Here is an 18,609-nt window from a genome sequence, read left to right as displayed (position 1 = left end):
TGCACAATGGGCTATTTAATATATATATTTTAATACCGTCGTTGAACAACAGACCCAAGTTTTGGTTTACGACTATTACTGTTCAACTCCGTAGCCTCGTAATTTTGAACCAATCCAGAAGACAAGGAAAGTCCTGGATCAATACCCCCAGAGGTATGATTTGTTATAGGAACATGGAGGACTTTGTGACTCGACAGATTTAATTTGCGTCAGTCACCATTTACTACACGGGGAATCTTCGACCGGTGGGATCGAAACCACGACCTCCTGGACATGGGCCCAGTGCCCTACCAACCAGGCTATCCCGGATCACAATGGGCATTTTTGAGCGGTCCGGGAAATATCCCTGAGGATGATTCGAAGACGCAATTTTGATCGTCTGCTAAAGAGAAGGCTCCCCTGCTTTGGTAGCCCGACGGTCAGCGCATGTAGTCGATCACTTTACGACAAAACTGTTTAATGAGGACCGATACCGAGCACCCTCGGTTCCTACCCAGGCTACTCATAGCGGTTCACTGTCAGTTGCCGCAGCAAGTAATGCCTTTACTCTGGTTTTCTACAGATAATCGTGTTTTCACGATCTGTTCATTTCAGGAACAAAACGAAATACATGTTCTTTCCATAAAAATAAAAAAATTAATGATAAATAAATGAATGAAAAATTTTTAAATCATTTCCGTTTTGTTAACCGTTGAAGTACCAAAAAAAAAATTTCTCAAACTAGCAATTCTGTAAAGAGAAAAATGGTTTTCTTTTTTTTTTTCCAATCCAAGTTCGATTACGGCACGCAAAAAATGTATACCACCAAACGTTGGCGATATTTCGCCAAGTCAATTCTCGCGCGGCATCAGAACAAAAGCGAGAATTAAAATTTATTTGATTAGCCGAATAGAGTTGTTGATAGCTGGATGATTAAACGAGTAGTTGAGTTTCAGTTAAATAAATGACAAAGTAAAAAAAAAAATGATGTCTTAGCAGTTCAGTAAGTACATAAGTTCTTTATTTTTAGAACAAGACGGACTGTAGCCCTGATTTTCCTGAGTGTATAAATTCTTTTTTTTTGTATTTTGATTTGCTTGTTGGTGCAATTCTTAACATGACGGTTTAGCTTGTGTTACTGTCTCCTCAATGCTTCAATTTATGTATTTCAGTAAATAATTTTTCTTCTTTTTTTAAATGCTTTCTTTTTGATTTATTTTCACTTCAATACATTTGTTCAAGTTAGAACTATAATTTTTTATCGATAGCGTTAGTTTTAAACTTTAATTTAACAGAACAGAAACGAATTTCTTTTTTCGTTCATTACATTATTGTTTTTAAAATGTTTGACTACAATAATCTAACTTACTAACGTCACTCAAATTTATTATTCTGAATAATGTTATTTCGTTACTTGTTTCGCGTTCTTAGCTTTTAAGATACTAAATAATGTAAACATTGTTGGTTAATTAAAGTTAACAATTATGTGCTATTTGTATTGATTGATGTTTATTGCCTAATATTAAAATGCAGGTAAACTTAACATTCTATCAGAATTAAATATGATAAAATTGTCTAGAACTAGAATCTGACTGTTTGTTCATTATAAAAGTGTATTCCAGACATGTAACGTAAAATTATGTTCCAAATTTATTTTAGAACTATGACTATTTTTAGATCAATTCGTTATTCCAAAAATACCACGAAGAGCCATATTTTAGTCAAAATTTCACATTTTAACCTGAGAAAAAGAATGCAATAATTTGAGAGATTTTTTTTTCGTTAATTTTTCTTTTGTAAAAAAGTGAAGTACACCAAAACTTTTTTTAAGTAATAAAAACATATTGCTAACAATACTTTAAGTAATTAAATAAAATTTTCCGAGCCATATGCAGCACAATTTTCATAAAGTAAAATTTATTTGCGATTGTAACATTGTCTAGTTGTAAATAGTAAACTTACCAAGTTTTTAGTAAAATTAGAATATGCAAATAGTAGATAAGCATAAAATACAAGAAAAATATGCAAGTACTACAAGATTTATACAATAAATGACTCTAAAACGCAACAATCTAAAACTTTTTCAGAATATGTTGGCTTACCCAATCGTACATATAGTGAAATTTGCACTTATAAAAATAGGATAGATAAAAATTATAAACAAAAATTTATACTTTTAAAATCTAATTTAAAACTCACACTATAATACTTAATAAAAAAAATGAAATAAATTCATTCTTAAAGTATTCGATTAGATTATTTTAAATATAAAACTAAACCAGAAAATCAGATAATACTTATAATTAAAAAAGAAGGGAATTTGTGTGTGTCTTTATATTGTTGGTGAAAGACGTAGGGAACAATAGATTTTGTGGGGGGGGGGAGGCAAATTGCAAAATTAGCCAACTCTAATTCGCTTTAAAACTAACTATAGGTCAATTTTAAAAACTCTGATCTTTTTATTTTTTTCATAATTTATATATAATAAGTATTTTTTCTTAACTCATTTTAAACGATGTTGATAATTAAAAAATATCTGATTTGAAACCCTTGTAATCACTAAAAAACTTCGAACATTTTTGTATAAAAATAATGCAATTAACAGCAAATGATCTTAAATAAATCGTATCTTTGGTAAAAAAAATACTTTGTATTTTCAATAAATCAATGATTTGAAGAATTAAAGTTAAATGAGTGGAAATGCTGTTTTTTATACCTTTTATTCAAATTAATTTATTGATGAATTTTTATTTGCTTCCTTTATAAAGCAGTCTAATTCTTGGTGAAGTCGTTTACATTCAAATCGTCTACAACAGTGGTTCCAAATTTTTTTTCCGGATATGAAACCCTAATGGATCGATTTTTTTAGGCTCTAATCAAATATATATTTCATTAGCAATTATCAGCATATTAATCAAAGAAGTACTACTAATTATTTTAAAAATATTTAATGATTTCAATTTCATTATTTTGAAAATATTTAATGAATGTATGAAGTATGAAATTTTTTTATCATATCATTTTATAAATGCTAGTTTTAATTTAATTTTTTTATGGCTGAGATTTGAGTTTACAGGTCTGGATCTAATGTAGTTCATAATTTGATTTAGTGTGTTCAAAAAACTGAAGTTGGAAAAAAAATGCAGAGAATGGTTATTATACTTCTTAATTCTTAGAAACATACTTCTTAATTGTTATTTTCATTTGATGCAAAATACAAAGATGATGCAATTTCTCATAAATGCTTTTCATTATTCATTCAATATATTGTTATAAGAAAAAAAAAGTTTTAATTTTACTTTCACAAGCATATCAATTAAATAATTTCATAAAAAGCGGGGATAATAAATTAATTATGGATAATTAATTAAATATAAATTTAATCAACCCTTTTTACTCTTGGGTTACCTGGAACACCACTTGGGAACCGCTAATCTAAAACATCTTTTTCTGAGGAGAGAAGAATTAATTTTTTTTCCATTATTTTGTAATTTTTTCAAGGTTTTCTCTACTTTTTGAACTTAATATTCTTATGAATTTTTATTATATTTTGCTTTTTTTAATACTAATTTTAGTATTGAAAAGAAATATCTGCAAAAAATATTGTCTAGAAAAATTAGAATTGCTACTTTGAAATCTTTTATAAATTTTTTAGGTAAATATTCTTTAAACAACATACTCATTTTTTTAAAAAGTATTTTTCGTCTTTTTAATTTTTTTTTCTCTGCTCATCTAACTACGTGGAAGTTTTTAAAAGTTGAATTATTAAAATTGTTTTTCTAATTATTTTTTTTATTTCCTTTTTTAGTAACTAATATTAAATTTTTTAAATTTTCATTATTTTTTTAACTTTTAAATTTTACATTATTTAACTTTTACTAATTACATGCAAAGTACTTTAAAATCAAGAGAATTATTTTCGAAAAGAAAAAAAAATCTTCTAAAAATATTGAGTTTCAAAAATTCAGATTAATAAAAGTTTAATTCTCTCAAAAATATGCATGTGTATGCTGCCTCCCAGAAAAAGGAAAAAAAAAACGGTCGTAACTTCTTCCATCTCAATTCAGTTTTAGTGACTTTTTCTGTATAAATACTGTCAGAACAAAAAAAAAAAAAAAAAAAAGAACTTGATTACTGAAATAGATTCTTTTAAAACGAAGTGCATAAAAAGTTAATTTTAGAAATAACATGAATTATACCTAGTTTCATTAAAATATCTTTAATGTGTAAGTATAACGACTTCTTTTGAGAGAATTGGCGAATTTCTAATAGATTTCAAGAATTTTAGCAGGATTCTAAAGTACACTAAAATACAGCAATGCAAATCTCATTGTGTAATCCCTTGTAATGATTTGGTTACTTTGTTCAAGATTAACTAAATCACTCTTATTAAAAACAAATCTTTTTAATATAATTTTTCAGATTAAAATTATATGTACAAGGCTTAGTTACAAATATTTACACAGTTCTACACAGATTATATTCGCTTTTTACCGAACACTAGATTAATAAAAACAAAGAGAGTTTTTAAGATTTGTAGCATTCGAAAAATAACGAGTAGCCCAAATTCGATTTTCAGTAGCGGGGACATTTAAAAGTAGCCCAATCCGCTACTTGTAGCCCAATCTGGCAACACTGCGCTCATCATCTTTCGTCTCTCCAGGACTGCTCTGACCTCTTCTGTCGGTATTTCTCCCCTTCAACACGTGTTTGGATTTCTCAGAATTTTCTAGGAGACACCAGAGGGAAATGAAGTCAGCTGTCCATGATGTTACTTTTTTGGAGTTCTTCCTCCCTCTCTGCAACTGACCATCATTTAATAACAGATGTATTCTTTGGGGGCCTGTCTGTTTCGAGAAGTGCAATAGCTATCTTTTGGAAGATATGGGTTAATGGCATAGCTTAGCTATATGAAGAGAAAACAGGGTTCCCATGGTCCTTAAAAACTGCTTAATTTTTATTTTGGAAAATAAGGGCCCTTAGAAGTACGTAATTTTGGTAAGGGCTTTTAAAAGTGCTAAATTTTTCAGCGTCACTGTAGTTGACAGGAGCAATTTTTCGGTCTTACAAAAATATTTAAAACTAAAAGTTGTTCTTTTATCACCTAGAATTTGACCATGCATCGAGAGTAGAGCATTTTAGAGAGACTAGAAGGAAAGTGTGTGAGGGTGCTACAAGCAAGAAAATATGTCCTTTCATTAATATATTATTATATATTAATATATATTATTCCTTTTTGCCTAGAATGATACTCCATGACAGTGCTTCCCAAAGTGGTCCATATGGACTCCCAGGGTTCCGTGGTACCATTCAGGGGGTCCGTGAAAAATAAAAACTGATTTAGGGGTCCCTGAACAACGTCAGGGGGTCCGCGTGAGGTTTAATGTAAAATAATAAAATTGTGATTGGCTTTTATTATTATGGAAATTAAGATAAATAAAATAGTAGTGATTTTTACGTCCTAAGTAAACTATGAATCAAGGTTGGTGCTTATAATTATTAACAGTGGTTTGTTACAAATTAAACAGTTGATTTACAAATTTTCATATATCTTTTGTTCCCTTTTTAAGAGATAACAGTATGAATGAGTCGAAGAAAAAATGCCGAAAATACAGTGTTGATTATTTGAAGTATGTCTTTATTTCTTCACCAGGAAATTGTACTTTACCTATGTGTCTTCGATGTAATAAAACTGTAACAAGTGATTCAATGAAACATTCAATTGATAAAAATCCATAGTGATAAAAAGGATAAAGATTTAACTATTTTTCAAACAATCAAGGAAAAATATCTGAAAACACCGTCACTGCAATAACTTATAGAGACAACATTTGTTGTTGTTGTTTCTAATGCCACTTGCCACACGGACAAGCCTGTTCGCTGAAACCGAGCAAATTTAAGGCAGAGTGTGTGCTTCTTGTTTTTCAGTGGCGCCATCCAATGGCCAAGAATTCGACTTCAGCCACACACACGTCACAGCCCGTTTTATAGATCGGACCCATTCACACATCCATTCATTCATCCTCAGATCGTAATTTTGACCTGAATCAGAGAACGATCGATCTCCAATCCAGTACCCCCAGAGGTATTGATTTGTTATGGGAACATCGAGGACTTTGCGACTCGACATATTTAACGTGCATCAGTCACCATTTTATTACACAGGGAGTCTTTGGCCGGCGGGGTTTGAACTCGCGGACATGGGCCCAGCGCCCTACCGACCTGGCTATCCCGGCCGGGACAACATCGAACCGAGGTGGCGTTGGATTGAATGTTTCTGTATATAACATGATTGCAAAGCCCGGAAAGCCTCATACTATTGAAGAACTTATTTTACTAGCTGTAAGTGAGATAATACTCACCGGGTTGCATAAACCAGCTTTTAACATTGTAAAAAGAATTCCACGGAGTAATAATAATGTACAAAGAATGATTGACAAAATATCTCAGTGCGTAGAAAATTCTTTATGTGAGTACTTAAAAATATCTAAATTTTCTATACAGCTTGACGAGTACACTTATCCAGGAAACGAAGCTTTTACTTTTAGCTTATGTAAGATTTGTAAAAAATAAAGTTTTTACAAGGATTGTTATTTGCTAAATGTTTGGAAAGCGATGCGAAAGGTGAAACGCTATTGACTGAATTAAAAGCTATACCCTTGATTAATATCATTTCTGTAGCTACTGACGGTGCTCCGGCAATGGTAGGAAGATACCGAGGTTTTCTGGCTAATTTAAAACAAGCTGCAGCGAATGTATTTTCAGTGCATTTGCCAAACTTAACGAAACTAATTTGAAACTACGAGATGAACAATTAAATTTAATCAAAACTAAAATCGTAAAACTGCGTTTGTTGCAAAACTTTTTCTGTATAAACAAAATTTGGGAAGAGGATATATTGTTCTCTCAGTTTCTGTGCCGTAATAAACCTCATCACAAAAAAAAAAAAAAAAAAAAAAAATTAGAAATTAGTGCTCGCAAGCATTGGACCGGACTTAAATACACTCTTTAAATCTCATCACGTACATCCAAGTCATTAATTTTTTTATTTTATTTTAAACAAAAGATATAATTTCAATAAATAGTTCTTCAACAAAATGTTTTTTTTTTTTTTTTTTTTTTTTTTTTTTTTTTTAAATTTTTATACCGTACATATATGCAGTTTTTCACTTGGGGGTCCGTGGGCTAGTTTTGACAATACAAAGGGGTCCATGGGTCAAAAAAGTTTGGGAACCACTCTATGAGGAGAGTGGAGCATTCCAAAATAATAGTGTGTGGACAAGGGGGATACTGCACATGGAATCATGCCATCTTCTGTGGGGGGGGGGGGGTTGTTAGTTCTAAGTAGAACAACAGCTAACTAAGTGGAACCCACATTAACCTTTAAAATCAACAGAATTCAAGAAATTCGGTTTTACTGATAGCGCGCGTGCTTATAAGAACAACATAAAGCCCTAAGATAAGAAGTATCAGAAAAAATGTTTGAACTAGAATCCATAACGAAAACTAATCAGATTGTTACATAAAAATTTAAATCTACTCAATTAAAAGATTCCAAACTTTTTGTTATTAATGTCTATTAAATTAAAATTGAAATTTAGATTTTTTTAATCATTTTGTTCAATTAACATTGCAACTTAATATACTTTTTTTTTTCAATTCTTCCAATTTTTGGTTGCTTTAAAATTAGTCCATGTTTCTTGCTAGGTTGTTTAGTAATATTATGTAAAGTTCTTAATTTCTTACAAACAGCTTTGGCTCGAAATTTTTTTATGTAAAGCTCATAATAAAAGTAAATATAAAACATTTGCTGTTTAGTAATAATTTTAAAATGGTTAAGTTTATACTGTTTTCAATATGTTTGTCCAAACTTTTCAATATTGTTTTTATAAACATTACCTGATAAGGTGATATTACCGGATTACTTTATAATAAAAGAATACCACTTTCAGTTTTAAACTGTTAATTTAGGATAAAAATAAAATAACAAATCATAATAATAATAGAGAATAATATTAAGAATGATAGACGATGATAAAGAAATATTACAAATAAATATATCTGCAAATGATGAAAAAATAAATAATTTATCAGTATTTGGTAATTAAGAAACCTTACCAATTTTCTGGCCATAGGAATGTGTTGATGACTTTGAAAAATCATTTTGACCTTTTTATTTATATATTCCACCGAAAACTAATATAAAAAGCATATAGGTTTAAAAATTATAAATCTTCCCAAGCATAATTGTATTTTTATTCTATAAATTTTTTTTATAAAATATTGATTACAATGAATTTAAAAGCCTAATGGAAAAATATTGGAATGATTTAAGGTGCTTAGATATTAGTAGGGCCTGTATTTATTTGAAATAGGACTTAATTATACATGGCATAGTTAAGAAAACTACTTTCATGCTTAACTCTAATTGAACTTTTTAGTATTAAATCTTTTAATTTATACCCATGTAACATTCTATTAATAGAAAATAAATAATTTTTTTGGCATAACGGAATATTAAGCAAAATTGCCCACAACTGAAATTGTGATGCAGTAAAATATAAAAACTTGTTCTAATAATTTTTTCAATTCTTTTTCCAAATTTCTTTTTTTTTTCATATACAAAAAAAAAAAAAAAATTTGAATCTGTTTTTTATAATTTTTATTGAATATAAATATAATTTTTTATAACTTTTTAAATATTTTTTTGAGAACGGTAAATAATTGAAATTGTCACTGATTGCATATGTATATTCGATGATAAACAATCATACTATTTTTAAGGTCCTTAATTTTTCAAAAAAGTCCTTAATTTTTTCAAAAAAAATTTCTTAATTTTTGCTTTGTTAAAAGAGTGGGAACCCTGGAAAACAGCTATATCACGTCAAAAAAAAAATATTAAGGGTGTCTTGGAGTATCGAAAAAATTCGATAAAACCCTCTGACTAACATAACGAGGTGTTCTTTCCTCCAAGTACTAAGTCTAGGGGAGATGGGAAACCCACTAACACACCTGTAGTTTTGGCGAGATTTACAATGAGCCATACCCCAATATTTTGCCTAAATGTAAATTTTTCGGTAGTTGATTGCATATTATGAAAAAAAAAATTTTTTTTTTTAACAGCTGAACAAAATTTAAGTTTGTATAATTAAAAATTTGATTTTTGGCACTCGCAAAAGAAATAAGTCCTTTTTAAAATTTGAAATTTTTTTTTCATTTTTTAAAAGGTTGCATTAAGGTAAGTGAAATACTTTTTTTTTTTTAAGATGCAGAAAAAATGTTTATTTAAATTGTATTAACTACATTAATGTCTAGTAATGAAACATAATTTTATGTTACAAATTTATCCTTACTTTTTTTAACTAGTCGTTTTTTACGTCTGGATGAAACATTAGTTAATAGATGCTTTGAATTCAGAAGTTGAATCAAAACAAAAGAGTACATAAATATTGATAATAATCGAATAACCTCTTCTGATGAAATAAAATACTTCTCTTTCAATATAATAAATATCACCCTAATAAATAATTTATTTATATTAACTACGTATTTGAAAGTTAAAGTTTCTATGAGAGAAACTCATTACCATACAATCGAGAGCAATAAAAACGTATAATAAACTATGAATATTTATAATTTAATTTTAAACTGTCACTAATCTGTGTGACCACTTGTTTGAAATAAAATAAAGTGAAAAACACTTAAGTGTTCCTCGTAATTGCTATTTCACTTTTTTTTGTGATTATGGTTTTGTTGATTCGACATTTTTTTTCCTTTGGCTGTTTATTTTCCGTCTTATAAAGTTTATATTTATTCATGTAGTGCACACCTTAAATATTAAATCGTTCATTTAAAATTGTGTTACGGAAATACTATTTTGAGCACGATTCTATAATTAAATTGTCCAACGTGGCAATGACTTTCATTTTTTACCCTTATATACCCGTCCAAGCATGTAAATATTCACCAATATCGTAAAATATAGATTAACCTCAAATTTTAAAGAAATTCCTGAAAGGGGCGAATCAAAGGCACCGAAGGAAATAAAAAAAAAAATAGTGCGTGGAATCCCTCCGCACGGAAGAAGTTAAACTTCGCAAACCTGCGACGTTAATAGTAGAAGAATCAGCAGTCGTACAAGGATCACTAGTTCTGTTCAACGACTCTTTTTCCTGCTCCGCTCGCTTCCGTGCTCTGTAATCACAGTAATATTGTGCATTTTTCCCTCGTGGACCTCTTGAACCAGTGGAAGTGCTTGTGGTTGCCCTGGAAAATGTATTTGTATTAATAATGTATGTGAATGCGTCATAATGTAATTTCAGAAGAGAAAACCTAACAATCAATTGATATTCACGAGAGACGTACCTTGACATAACCTTAAATCCGTCGCATTGTCCGTGGGATTGTTTTCACTCATTTTTTACAATTGTTATCCACTAAATTTGAAAATAAAAAATACTACCCTATTAAATTATATGTGTATCAAAACAAACTAAAAAAATATTTATAGAAAAACAATACTTTTATTATTTTTATGCTAGTGAGAACCAAAACAATATGGAAATGAATGAGGGAAAACTGGATCCTACCACGTGATTTCCCGGCCAATAAAAATGTAGCGTTAAACGTTTAACGCAACCTTGTTGGAAGTCGCATAAGAAGTATAACTTCAGATAACAAAATGGATTACATTTCATAAAACTTAAGTATTATTGAATTTAATTATCTAAATAAGAATTTATTAAGCAAAGTTTAATTTTTTTTCTGTAGTAATGCTTATTTTTAATTTTAAAAAAAATTATAGTTACATTATTTATACACACATTTTGTGCCTTGTGTTAAAGTATTTAACAATTTTTTGAATAATTTGATACTTATGCACGTAAATATCAGTTGTCATAATTGTCTAAAAATTAGAGTAAATGATTGTCTTCTTTTTTATATTTATTTTTAAATAAATACTTTCGTTTCAAAATGCCCTACAGAAAAAGTAAAAAAATAAAGTTTCCTTCTTTTCGAAACTATATAAGTCCATAGAGTTTCCCTATAATATGCAACAAACTGTGTTTTCAAATCTATTTTTCGCTTCAAATCATGTTTTTGCTAGTATTTATTTCACTTGTTTTCCTATTAATGCAACGAAATATGACTTAAAGAAGGGTTTATTTTATTTTTTCGGAAATATCTATATTTTTTTCTATTTTATGAAGGAAATTTAGAAGCGCTCTTAATGGCAGTTAAATTTGCAATTAACAAAAATTATACGTTTTATAACAATAAGACTAATACTATTTCATCTCTAATTTCTCTAGTTATTTTTTGAGCTGATAAAGACAAAAAGCGCAGTTTTGCTTGAATAGAGCTTCAATACAAAAAAAAGTACTAAAGGGAGAAATTTTTAAAATTTAATGGGGCAGAAATCTGCAAATATTTTAATTTACATTAAGGATGAGGATATAAAGGATTATCAAAAAATAAAAGAAACTATTCTTATAGAGTTTGAACCAACACCGTTAGCGCGTTTGCTAAATTTTCAAGGAGCAAAGCGTTTACCGAATGAAACTCATGTTTAATTTGCTTCACGGTTTTGAGCAATATGGTAAATTGCGAAACGTTTCTGATTTTGAAACATTAAAAGAACTAATAGTTAGTGACAAATTATATCAATCACTCAATCAGGAAACCGCGACGCACATAAAACAGGAAAGAAATTTTTTTAAGCCTTTGGTTTTGGGTATAGAGTGTGATTTATATTTTGCATAAAAAAATAAATCTTTTTTGAAGTGCACTCACCTAAATCTAGATTTATCACAAACGAATATAACTCCTGATAGGAAAAGATATATATTTACCCTCAAAAACGTAAATAAGAATTGAAATTAAGAGAAAAATAAGAAGTTATATTTGTGATGAAAACCACATGACCCTAAAGTGTAATAAAAGAAAGCTCAATAAAAAATAAGTCTTCACCCATTAAAAAGAAGGATAATAAACGAGCAGAGATCGCCTAATTGATTCTGCTTGTCAATTATTTGTAATTAATTAGAATATTTTCAATAACTGAGTAGGTTAACATCTGCCTATGGAGAAATCGATTATAACTTCGATCTCATTAGGAATAGTTGATACCTCATTAAATCACCGATAAATTATGTCTCTCTATGAGTCATCATGCGAAATATCTATCGTATAATAATGAAAATAAGTAAAAGCGAGCTTTTTCAGAAGAGAAGGAGGCCCGTAGACGAAACAACGTTATCTGCGGGAGAGAATGATTCCATTTCTACCGAAGAATGTTTTATTGCCTCTGCAAGAACAAATAGTGTTCTTCTTAAGAAAATGTTCGGCAAGTTTTAAAATTAAATAAAGGAAATTTTATTTTATTTGAGAATTTAATTTATCGTAAGGATAAAAATTCTTAACGAGCCTGTAACTCAATTAGTATTACTACGTAAAAGAATGGAAAAAGTGATGAAACTCGCTAACAAATCTGTTTTCGGAGGTTATTTCGGAGTTGAGAAAACTAAAGAACGAATATAGTTTCTATTGGCCTAATATGAGAAGCGATATTTCGAAATTCATATTAACATGTGGGGGTTGTTAATCGAGGAGAAAAGAAAAAATGAGTGATCCAATTATGCTTGTTCTTCTACCAGAAGTTCCATTTGAAGTTGTGAACGTAGATTTGATAGGCCCAATTAAATCTCCATCTGGTCGTGGGCATAAGTATATATTGTGTTTAATGGACCAAATGTCTCGTTGTCCCGTTGACCCTTTCGGTCACTTTCCGCAAAAGTGACTTGTGATGCGCTTTTAAATATATTTATTAGTTTATAAAAAGAATTGGATCAAATCCTATATTTTCTTATCCTGGATATTCTGCCAGCAACGGTTTGGTAGAACGCTGGAATGAAGTTTTAAAAGACATGTCGCATCATATCTTTACAGAAGATCCTCGAAATTGGAATCGACAGCACCCATTTTTACTTTCTGCTTACCGTGAAGTCCCAAACACAGCGGTTGGTGTGTCAAATTACTGTGTGCTCGACTTCGCGCGCAGGTCGTCGGGCTACCGAAGCGGGGGTGCCATCCCTTCCGCAGAGGATCAAAATTGTGATGGCATGTCTTCGGATCATCCTCCGGGATGTTTCCCAGACCGTCGCCAATAGCCCATTGTGCAGCTCTAGTGCGACGTAAATTAACAACAACAACAACAAATTACTGTATGGCAGAGAAGCAAGAGGACCACTTGCCATTCTTAAATCCTCTTGTGCAGGGGAGATTTTTCCACCCACAGAGGTCACCTAATCAGCTGTAGATTACTTGCAAGAAATGAAAATAAAACTAGAACTAGCAGCTGAAAATGCCTCATTAGTAGCAGCTGATAAGCAAAAATCTTACGGTGACTATTTCAATGAAAGATCTTCAGTTAGAAAATTTTCCAAAGGAGAGAGATCAAATCGTGCTATTAATTCCGGATTTCAATAACAAAATGTATGCAAGATGGACTGGTCCGAGGGTGATAGTTCAGCAACATCATCCCCATTCATGCAAAGAGAAACTATCTGATGCAAGTGTGAAACATGTTCACGTGAATAAAATTCGGAAGTATCATCCTCAATCTCTGTTTGTGGGAGTTATTTTTGAAGAGGACTTATGTCAATTTAAAAAAAAAAATTATAAATTTAAGAATTGTTAAAGTTTACTTGATGTTAAAGTTTATACTCACATTAGAAGTGATACATAACTGAGTTGTGTTATTTAAAATATGTCAATTGATATTATTTAATATGTGAGTGATTTTGTATCCATTATTCGTCCGAAATGAATATTTTGTGTTGTTCAGTATAGGCTAAATACCAAATATTTGTATGTTGCATCTCTAATTTAGTAGCAGCCATAGCTGTTTATTTTTGAAAATTTAATTTTTTTTTTCATTATAATTTTATAATGTTGAGCATGATCTTGTATCCATTTACAATTTAAAAACTCCTTGAAAAGATTTTTTGCCATAACGGGACCCTATTTGCGCAAATTCACAAAACAGGACCCTGGTTGAAAGAATGTGACTTAACGCGTATTTTATATTCACAAATTACGAGTAATTTTTTTACAATTTTACAAAAACCGGACCTTTCACAAAATGTCTGGACAGACCCATGACTCTAGACTTGCTGAAGGCTTATTAAGCAGTGTCCATCGACCCAAAGTGCAAAGAACTTACTTCTTTTAAAACTCATAGGCATCATTATCAGTTTAAGGTCACGAGTTTTGGTCTTAAAAATGCATCAGCAACCTTTCAGAGAGAAGTGAATAGAGTCTTAAATCAGCACCAAGCTTTTTCACGCCCCTACATTGACGAAATTGCCATATTTTCGGGAATTTGGAACGAGCACATGATTCATCTGAGAATCATTTTGTCTAAGTTACGAGAACTCAACTTCAAGGTGAACTTGAAAAAGTGCTCTTTCGCGAAGACTCAGATTAAATATTTGAGTCACATAATATGTTCAGACCGACATCAGCCTGATCCAGAGAAAATCAGTGTGATTGAGAACTTGCCACATCTAAAAACCAAAAAAGATCTACACAGTGCTCTTGGTTTGTGCAACTATTATCGTGACAACATATTCAGCGCTTGTGTTTCCATTAACTGAACTTACAAAGAAGAAAGTTGCAGATAATACTCCTTGGACACAGTGATGGGCATCATTCACGAAAATTTTATTCATGACTAAATTTATTCAGAATAAATTTATTCTGAATGATTATTCATATGAAAATTTAGTCATTATTCATCATTCATTATGCAAATGTATAAAAAATTTTGAATAATGATTGATGAATAAACTCATTAGTCATGACTAATTTTTCTGAATAAAATTTGAATAACCAGCAAAAAATGCAATCGATATGTCATTGTCTATAACGAGATGCAAAACATCGTTTGCTCTTAAACGTCTTATTTTAGGAATTTAACTATAAAACTAAGACAAGTATGACTATTTATTTTTATGTTATTTTAACTTACTCCAGCTTAACATACTTAGTTGTGTTAAAAAGTAGGTTTATAACAGTTTAGTTACTTAAGTTCATTTTGAAATTTTGTTCTAAAATCTATAGAACGCAATTTTTTATAGTTTTTGAATGCAAACGATAATATTATTTTAAATTTTTAAATAAAATTTTAATTTAAAAAATTAAACCCTTCTTTGCCATGTAACCATTTCTCAAAAGTATGCATTATGTTAGACAAAAGTAAATTTTCTCAAACATAATATAAATATACTTGAAAAGGATTAACGTTTTATTTGTAGTTGTCATAATCGTAGTCAATTAGAGAATTCCGTGCCCATTTTTGTTGACGAGTGAAATTATTCAGTTATTCTTGGCTAATGAATAAAGGATACTGAATAACGAATAATGAATGATTTATTCTTTATTCAAAATATTTCTGACTAATGAATAAATCTTTATTCATCATTCATTATTCAGATTTTGAATAATTATTCATCATTCTTTATTAATTATTCTGAATGACAAATGCCCATCTCTGCTTGGACACAAGAACATGATGCGGCTTTTCTTCATCTGGAAAGAACTTTGGTTGAAGCTCCTTCTTTATTCACTCCGATTTGTAACTTACCTTTCATTATTCATGCCGATGCATCCCAGATTGCGGTTGCTGCGTGTTTGTCACGAAAAGTAATACACCCTATGGCATATACCAGCCAGAAATTAAGTGCTAGTCAGTAGTCATGGTCTACTATTGAGAGAGAAGCATATGCCATAGTGTGGAGTTTGAAAATTTTGGGTTCAAAAAAAGAGTTCTATACGGATCACAACCCTCTACCATTTCTAACCAAAAGTGCACCGCAATCTGAACGACTCCAAAAATAGGCATTCGCTTTACAAAGATATGACATTACTTCCAGACATTGCCCTGGAGCTAAAATACGTGCAGATGTTCTAACACGTCTATTTTATTGTTTTTACATAATTAATTTTTTTAGCTAGCATAAGAAACAATTTTAGTGCTTAAAAAACATTCATTTGTTTTTTTGTTTTCTCATTAAGTTATTCGTAAACATTATCTTTACTCTTTTAAATATATTAATTTTGGTTCATGATTAAAATATATAGCATATAAAGTAACATAGTATATAAGTATAGTATATATACTAATTTTATATTAATATTTGGTAAGCTTGTTTTAATATTTGTAATTTTTTGTGTAAATATATAATTGTTGTTTTAATAGTGGATAATTATTATTTTCATGTGGTTAATTGCAAGCTTACTTTTATATATTTTATAAGCTACATATTTTATAGAAATATTCAGTGCTTATTTTATTCTTATATATCAGATTGAAAATAAAAGTATTATTTCAATCTTGGTTGGGGGGTGTAGTGATTGGCTCACCGCTAGAGGGCGAGTTAATCACAAACCTAATTAAAGAATTAAGAGAGTGTCTTTCCTCCATTAGATTATGGTACATTTTTATGTTTCTGTATTTTGGCCGCTGAGGGCCCTTATAATTTAATAATTGTTTAGTTTATTGTTTTGAATGTTAACTAATAAATATTTTTATTGCTGTTACATTATTGGATTTATTTCAAACGCAATAATGCTCGTCATACAGCAAATACTGAATATAGAAAATTGTAATACGATTCCAAAACCGTGCTATTTTTAGAATCATCATCTCAAAAATTGTTCTTGTTCTAACTTAAGAATTTCCTTAATGCTAAAATAAGTTTTATTAAGAGATTTTTGCATAACAAGTTATTTTATAGATGTGGTAAATATGTGTTGCAAATAGTTTTAATATACTTTTTTTTAGAAGTTATAGATATAAATTGTTATTTTATGTCCTCGTAGAAAAACAAGAATATCAATGTTTCTTTTTCGCTGAATTGAAACGTTACAAAGATTTAATTAACCCCAGAATTGAAATCTGTTAAGACGTAACATTTAATTACTTGAAACAGGTAGAAACAATGAAACTTATTCTTTTATTTTGTTGAGAGTGAGAGAGGAAAAGTATTGTAAAGCCCTGTTTACCAGTCATACTTCATTTAATCATATAACTTGAGTTATATGATTAAACAAAAACTAAATAAATAAAATAAAGGGTCAAATATAAATTCTATTGAAATATGTCCTTAAGTATACACTGAAGCATATTTAGAAAAGATTTTGGATCAATGAATAAAATATATATTTTCTAAAACTTCCGAATAGGGTGGTGACGTTAACTTGCTCGAAATAATTGACTTGTAACTACTTAACTTTGAATCCATGGGTCAGGGGTCATTCCATTGTTTCATTCTATTTTTGAAATTTCACTTGATGACGGAATTGTTTAACATCCTAAAAAAAATTTTTTTGAAAGCAGAAAATGAAGAGAAAAACGATTAATAATAATAATTAAAAATGCACCGCTCTGATTTTTTCGAATGTTTGATGAATTATATATTATGTTTTTTCAATCTAAGTGCCGTAACCATTATCTTACGTAAAATTAATTTTAGCGTCGTATTAAAGATTTTAAATTAATGTATTGTGTCGTTAAATGAATAATCCCCATAAAGTAAAGCAGGAAGATAAAAATTGCATTATCTTCAAAAAGTAGAAAAATGTAAATAAGGGTCAACATGTTTTGAGCACATCACGTCACGAGTCATTAACGTCTAGCGAACCCTGAGAATGGCAACGTTTGAAGCAATTGTTTAGAGCTCTCAAAAGACTGACGGACTCATTTAGAATATAGGAACACGGTATATAACTCCTTTTTCAAGATTATGCTAAAACTATTGCTGCACATTCTTCGCATCTTGGAGAAAAAAATTAATCACCCATGCCACCTTAGCTCATCTCGATACCCGGGAATCTTGTTTTGTTCATATGAATGCCAATTTTCTTCGTAACGATATTAGTTTCCCAACATCTCTCCATGAAACGTGGAAATGCATTTTGTCCTGATTTGCCTTTCCTGGCTATTGCGGTTTTTCTAGCTTTGTTTTTATTTAATTATTTATCTTCTATTTCACGCTTGGGGAACTGCGATTTTTCCATTTTTAATTTCCATTTTATTTGTGTTTTCTCGTTGCAACTTCAAATTTCTGTTTTATATTAATTTTTTCCCCTTCATTCACGTCATGCGATTCGTAAAAATAGGCGTTTATTTTCTTCATCATCTCTGCAAACATCTCTAAATTATTATTTCAGCAGAGTACATGCGGTCCTTGAAACTTTTAAAAAACAAAACTCGTGGCACATATATTCAAATAAAGAAGATTTCTTTAACTTAAGATTTCAAAACTTAAGGTTTTGGAACCAGATAATTTACGTTAAATTTTGAAATCGATTATTTAATGCTATGGTGAATATAAATGTAATTTAAAAAAAAAAAAACATTTATCTTAGTTTTGCTGCCACTATTACAGTTTCTTAAGGACCTTACGAATTCTGTATGAAAGGAGACTTTCGTATCAGATATATGTATATAATGATGATAAGAATCGTAAAATAAATTTTTAATAAAAGGAAATTTTAGTAGCAATATTGGTGATCGTAACTGTTGAACATGTTGAACAACATTTTAGGGTGATTTTACGAAAATCC

General features: G+C 29.8%; 1 protein-coding gene across 1 annotated transcript in view; it reads left to right on the top strand.

The window, feature by feature from the left end:
- The first annotated feature begins 816 nt into the window (after positions 1 to 816).
- LOC107438899 (uncharacterized) overlaps positions 817 to 18,609 on the top strand; it is a 30,121-nt gene continuing 12,328 nt past the window's right edge. The window contains exon 1 of the mRNA XM_016051311.4: positions 817 to 982. The gene's annotated coding sequence lies outside the window, so the exon portion shown is untranslated. The remainder of the gene's footprint in view (positions 983 to 18,609) is intronic.

Source organism: Parasteatoda tepidariorum, chromosome 4, assembly GCF_982258835.1.
Source record: "Parasteatoda tepidariorum strain Cologne lab strain chromosome 4, Ptep-v5.0, whole genome shotgun sequence".
In the NCBI taxonomy this organism is placed as follows: Eukaryota; Metazoa; Arthropoda; class Arachnida; order Araneae; family Theridiidae; genus Parasteatoda; species Parasteatoda tepidariorum.
This window is presented reverse-complemented; position numbering and strand designations above follow the sequence as displayed.